Source organism: Zea mays, chromosome 3, assembly GCF_902167145.1.
Source record: "Zea mays cultivar B73 chromosome 3, Zm-B73-REFERENCE-NAM-5.0, whole genome shotgun sequence".
NCBI lineage: Eukaryota > Viridiplantae > Streptophyta > Magnoliopsida > Poales > Poaceae > Zea > Zea mays.
Window position 1 is genome coordinate 128862563 of NC_050098.1, and position 5796 is coordinate 128868358.

Here is a 5796-nt window from a genome sequence, read left to right on the forward strand (position 1 = left end):
CTTCGGCTTAAGGCCTTTGTCCATGTCGCAGTCTGAATTCGTTATCTTAAACAAATTAATACTGCGAGGGGCTACTGTTGGGGGCCTTCGTCCTCCGAAAGTCCTCAAAAACGTAATTTAACAATGTCTTCCAAGCATGGCTTATGGACAGGTACCTTCGGACTCAGGTTAAAAGCATACATGATGAGAAGAGCATGATCGTGACGAAGGTTGCCGTTGCTCCGAAGCTACGCGCAAGGGAGCTTCGGCTCAATCGCGGAAAAAGGAACCGACTTAAAGGGGAAAAGTCTATCTAGTCCTCATAGATTTTTCTATAAGTCAATAGTAAATGTAAAGGGCATGACTGTAATTTCTCACAGGCTGCGTCCTGTGCCTATAAATAGATGAACAGTACCCCCGTACTGTTCACGCTGACTTGTACTTGCTTTTGCGTCACGCTTGTACTTTTTGCCGTCTATCAAGCCGAAGGTACATTTGTAATTCAATATTGTTTATGTCTTTCCATGGTAATATAATGATAATGAATTAATAATGTTATATGATTGCTTATCTTGCCTCTCATATTTCATATACTTCTTCTTTTATTAACATATATCGCGTTGATGAAGGTATGTCCTTCATAACCTTCGTCTGAAGATCATTATATCCCATGGGAAATAATGCCTCGAAGGACGAAGGACATTAACATTTAACATTTTGTGTTGCCTTGTTCTTAACTCATAGCATTTGAGAACAAGTCCCCAACAATTAGATAAATTAATCTGCTATACATAAGATAAACAAGTTCCTAATTACAAAAGTATGTGATACTGTGTAGGATATTTTATTATGAAGCTAACGCAACTTGAATAGAGTAAAACAGAGCGAAAACACAGAAGTTATGAATTTTCTGAAGTTTCTAGAATTATTTTTATGCCTAGAATCATTTTCGGCTTTGTTTTATATATATTATAATGCTTAATGAATGGTGGTTTCAATTGTAATGAAGTCTGGGGTGTTTTTCATAAATAAAAGGACTAGAATGCAATAATTATATACTCGCTAAGGACAGCGAGTTCATTTCACCAAAGTACAGGGGTTCTTTTACAAGTTTCTCGTGACTGAAGGGGTATCCGGTTACCAGGGCTAATGGATCGTGCATCCACGACTAGGATTAGATCTCGACCATCTCCAAGCGGTACGCTAGGATAGCCCTCAGATCAAGATTTGACCACCAGGATTTATGAGATCTAAACCGCCCACAACCCTCCAATCAACAATCTACGATTGAGAAGCCCCCTGACCGAATCGGTATACATGACACGATCACAGTCGTCGGCGGCTGGATCAATGACCCAGATTTTAAACATCGCCAATCTGATCTCATCCCTCAAACCCGCGATCCATGATTCGGATCAATCTGGCCAAACCGGTACGCGGTGCTTAAGCACAACCATCAGTTTCAGATCGACGGCCCCTGCTGCCTTCCCTCCTTCCTCACGACGAAACACGGCGGCGGTGCCACTTGCCCGCGGCGGCGCCCTCACCAGCAACGGCCACCCAACCCCCATGTGCTCGATTCCCCACAAAGATTAGTGTTATCTGACGAGGAGTAGACAACAAACACGATCAAAGACTACTCACCGGTGATGGGTGGCGCGAAGTCGCGGGCCACGACGTGGTACGGTGTGCCCGCTAGTTTAGAGCTCCGATGACCAATTGACGATGGTTTGGGAACACCTGCGCCCCCCGAATCACCCATACGCCTTCCTTGTGTCCCTTGCTTCTTCTTGAATGAATCGTTGGACGAATTCTGGCAGTGTGGTCGAGCGACTGTCACACTCGGATTTAAGGGATAAAGTCGGGTGCGACTCATATGTGCACCAAAGAAGAACATCACATATTAATGACAAAGTGTATAGAGATAAATGTCACAAGAATCATTATTACATAGCGGAAGTCTTACAAAAATAAATGATAACAATAAAGCAAACTAAATATTATTCCTTGGCGCTATCAAGCTGACTGGGAGACGCCACCTAGATAAGCTCATATTCCTCGTTGTAGGGCTCCTCTTGGACCACCTGCTCTTCACCTGTGGGGGGTTTATATATCGCAAGAGTGATCTCACAAAAGATCATAGCTCAACAAGCTGTGAGGAATAATGTGCATGAACTCACCAAAGGTGGGAGTTCATGTGAAGTGTAAGACTGATCAACAAATAGTGGTTAAAGTTGAGCATTGCTTTTAATAAGTTGGTCAAATTTTATTAGCAGTTACTAAATGTAAGTATATACCAAACCAGAGTAATAATAGATTAAAATTAATATTAAACCATAATGCGATGCAAATGACAAATTGAATTTAATTCCATAAATTACTCATGTGAGGGTCCGAGCCGCTCATGACCGTGAGCACGGCTGATATACCAGTTTTACACTATGTAGAGGTTGCACATCTTTACCCACAAGTCATGTTACACATTTGCCAAGGGGTCATGAGTCCCATACACCTCTACCAAGGAAGCGAGGTAGGGTAACACTACGAGGCCTTTACAAAGTTCCACTAGCTTTAGAAAACCCGCTACAGTTTCTAGGAAGTCCAAATGCAGGGATCCCTCATCTAACCACCATCGCAGCAAAATCAACCTGAGAACCTTTCTACACCGACCACTCCCCTATTGCCCTTGCCCCTTTCGGGTAAGGTAGTCCTCCACTAGCTTTTCTAATTAGTTAGCCTAGGGCGTCCCATACCACCCTTATGGTAGCATAGTTTTCCCGAGTGGTCGCTCCATGTTACAATTAACATAATGATCTTATCATGAACAGTAAATAACAAACTGATAATAAAAGAATGATCATGAATAATGTGTATCTCAATACCCAAAACCACATAAGGCAATAACAGGTGCTACCCAAAAGTTCAGTGGTAAACAAGGTATAAAGATAGTCAAACTAGGTTGACCTATTGGGTCCCATCAAAATTAACCTATGCAGATCATAATGATTAAAAGGAACATTATTAGGTAAATAAAAGTGATCAAGGGCACAACTTGCCTTCAACGAGCTCCTGCTTAGCAGTCTACACCTACTGAACACCTGGGTCCTCAGTGGCTTGCTCGTCTACTCGCAACAATACAAACAAGCATAGTATAGGAGAAATTAACATCACACCAAACATGAGAACATAATACATAATATTAATATACGCATTGTAATGAGATCGTAGGAACAAGAACCACTAAATTCGGGGTTACGGTTATCGAGCTATGATTTTCTGAAGTTATTAAGTGGTTGGTACACATTAAGTCAATGGATAATTTTAGTCTATGTTTCATGAATAAACAGAGTTACTAGGTGATAAACATTATTAAAACAAAATTAATGCAACTGGAATGGGTCAAAAAGGATCTAACATGGATTTTCTATGAATTAAATAAGTTATGGAATTATTTCTACACTAGAAATCCACTTTCTATATTTATTTATCTATTTTCTCATACCTTAGGACTGTGCGCGCTATTTCTGAGAAGTGCAGGGATCAATCTATAAATTGCAGGGCCTCTGTGTAAGGTTCTTTCAATTGCTTGGGACTGCGGGTTGATACTACCGAAACAGTGGGGCTCTTTAGCAAGAATGGCACGACGAAGGGGTATCCTAAGATGTTAGCCGCCCAGATTAGATCATACGACTAGGATTTCATAATGAATCGGTACGAAGCCTCTCCGGTCAGATCAAAGGTCGTCGATCAGGATTAAAACGACGAAGGGGTATCTTACGGTCTAATCTATGCCGCCCAACCCTGATCAGACGGCACAGATCTGTTCTACTTCAATCCGGAACACCAGATCTAATCTGCACCATTGCCTGGCCGACCGACAGCCCGGATCTTTTCCCCCCTTCTTACCGTCTCACTGCGCCAGCCGGTCGCCGGAGCCGTCAGCAGCCACGGCGGCGCCATTGTTGACTTCGCCTAACTCTGAAGGTCGGTACCCAAGTGCGACCCTAACACTATGCGCAGACCACGACGAATCTAATTGTAAGCTCAATTTCACCATTGGAACCCCACGCGCACCAGTGGTGCGATGGCGCGGTCCCAAGGTACCGAAGCAATCACGACGACAAATTCCTAGCTCCCAGGGTCTCCCCACGGTCACACACGAGCGCGATACAATACTATGAGCGATTCAAACAAGCTGGGGGAAGTTATTACCGCGCAGGGGTGGTCGGTGGTCCTGGCGGCGAAGCTTGTGTCCGCGGCCCTCGGCTCCCCCCTTCTCGAGCTCCCTCAGGTGATGGCGGCCAGGTTCTTTTGAGTGCTAGGTGACGGGAGATGGTCAAGTGCTTCGGATGATGAGGCCTTAAAGCGTGGAGGTGCGAGGCGGTTCCACGAAATCTGAGTCTGCCGGCGAGCTTTTCGTGCGATGTGGTTGCGATCCGCGCAGGGAGGACAGGGTTGACTCTGACGAACAGGGCCCGAGTTCTAGAGAGCTGAGCGAACGGCTATTGAGCAAGAGATGGCGCTGACCAGTGGGGGCCACCGGCCAGAGATCACATGGGATGGACGCGGCGCGGACGCGAGGGCAAGGTGGGTCGCACGGTGTAGCTCTCTAGTGGGCTGAAACGAGGTTGAGTCGGCCCAGCGACGTTTTAGAATTTTTTTTCTTTTTCTTTCCATTTCTGTTTTCTTTGAATTTCCTTTACCAATTTTAAATCTGTCATTTTGAATTCAAATTTAATTTGCAATTTTCACCTAGGTCATATGTACAAATAGAAGTACCAGTTTTATAGAGATAGATTTATGTATACTTTTCTTTATATTTTATATTCCTCTCCTTTTCTTTCCTTTCTTTTCCCAATTTCCATTTTCAAATCCTAAATTTCAATTTAGCGTTCAATCCAAATCTCAAATCATTATCATATTTTTATTAATATTATTTTATTATTAAATGCACAAACAAACAAAACTCCAACATGATGCATATTTTATTAGAGAATTATTTACTTTAAATATGTTCCCTAACAATTCTCATGAATAAAAGGGCAATACACATAAAGATTTATTCCTCTCTTTTATATCCCAAAGTTGGGTATTACAGCGACGGTGGTTGCGGTCGGATGCTTCTCCTATGGCAGCGACATGCCCTCTCTCAGCTATGGTGATGGAGTTTTCTGGATGCTTTGGTGTGACCAGACGAGAGGAGGCTATGAGATATGTATATAGTCACAAGAACTACTATCCTAACAACCCCAGGGCGAATCCAAACTAGCTCCGAAGCACATGCGCGACATGAGGGAGCCGATCGATTTTGTTTGAGTCCACACGGGGTTGGGGGCGATCCTGACATACCAGCCCCATATGACAGTGACACGGAAACCCTCCCTGGCGCGCTAGGCGAGAGGCCGACCAGTGGGCCCCATGAGTAAGCGACCTAGAAAAAAAGAGAAGAGGATCCGAGTGAGCCGCGCGGGTGGAACGAAGGATGGGTAGAGATGGAATTGGCCCAAGTACAGATTGCTCAATTCTTTTCTTTTTATTTCCCTTTTCTATTTCTATCTTCTAATTTCATATTTCCAAATCAATTTTGTGTTTCAAATTCAAATTAAATTCAAGTTTGAGTTTCCAAGAAAATGTTCAAGCAAAACTCCAGTAAGAATGCAACAATATTTTATTAATATATTATTTATTATCCTATTTGAGCAAATGCTTCTAGCTATGCAATTCGCGCATAAATAGTTTATTTTGGAGAAAATAATATTTCTATTGTATTGTTCCTATAGGGGTATGATTTGACTTAATCCTTTCTAAAAGGTAGTT

The 5796-nt window shown here is 43.0% G+C and overlaps 1 long non-coding RNA gene across 1 annotated transcript; it reads right to left on the reverse strand.

The window, feature by feature from the left end:
- Positions 1-2035: 2035 nt before the first annotated feature.
- Positions 2036-4439, reverse strand: LOC112694680 (uncharacterized). The gene is made up of 3 exons (NR_157319.1): positions 4192-4439; positions 3036-3101; positions 2036-2074 (listed from the first exon to the last, which is right to left on the reverse strand). It is a non-coding gene; the product is annotated as an uncharacterized lncRNA (long non-coding RNA).
- Between the last annotated feature and the right edge of the window lie 1357 nt (positions 4440-5796).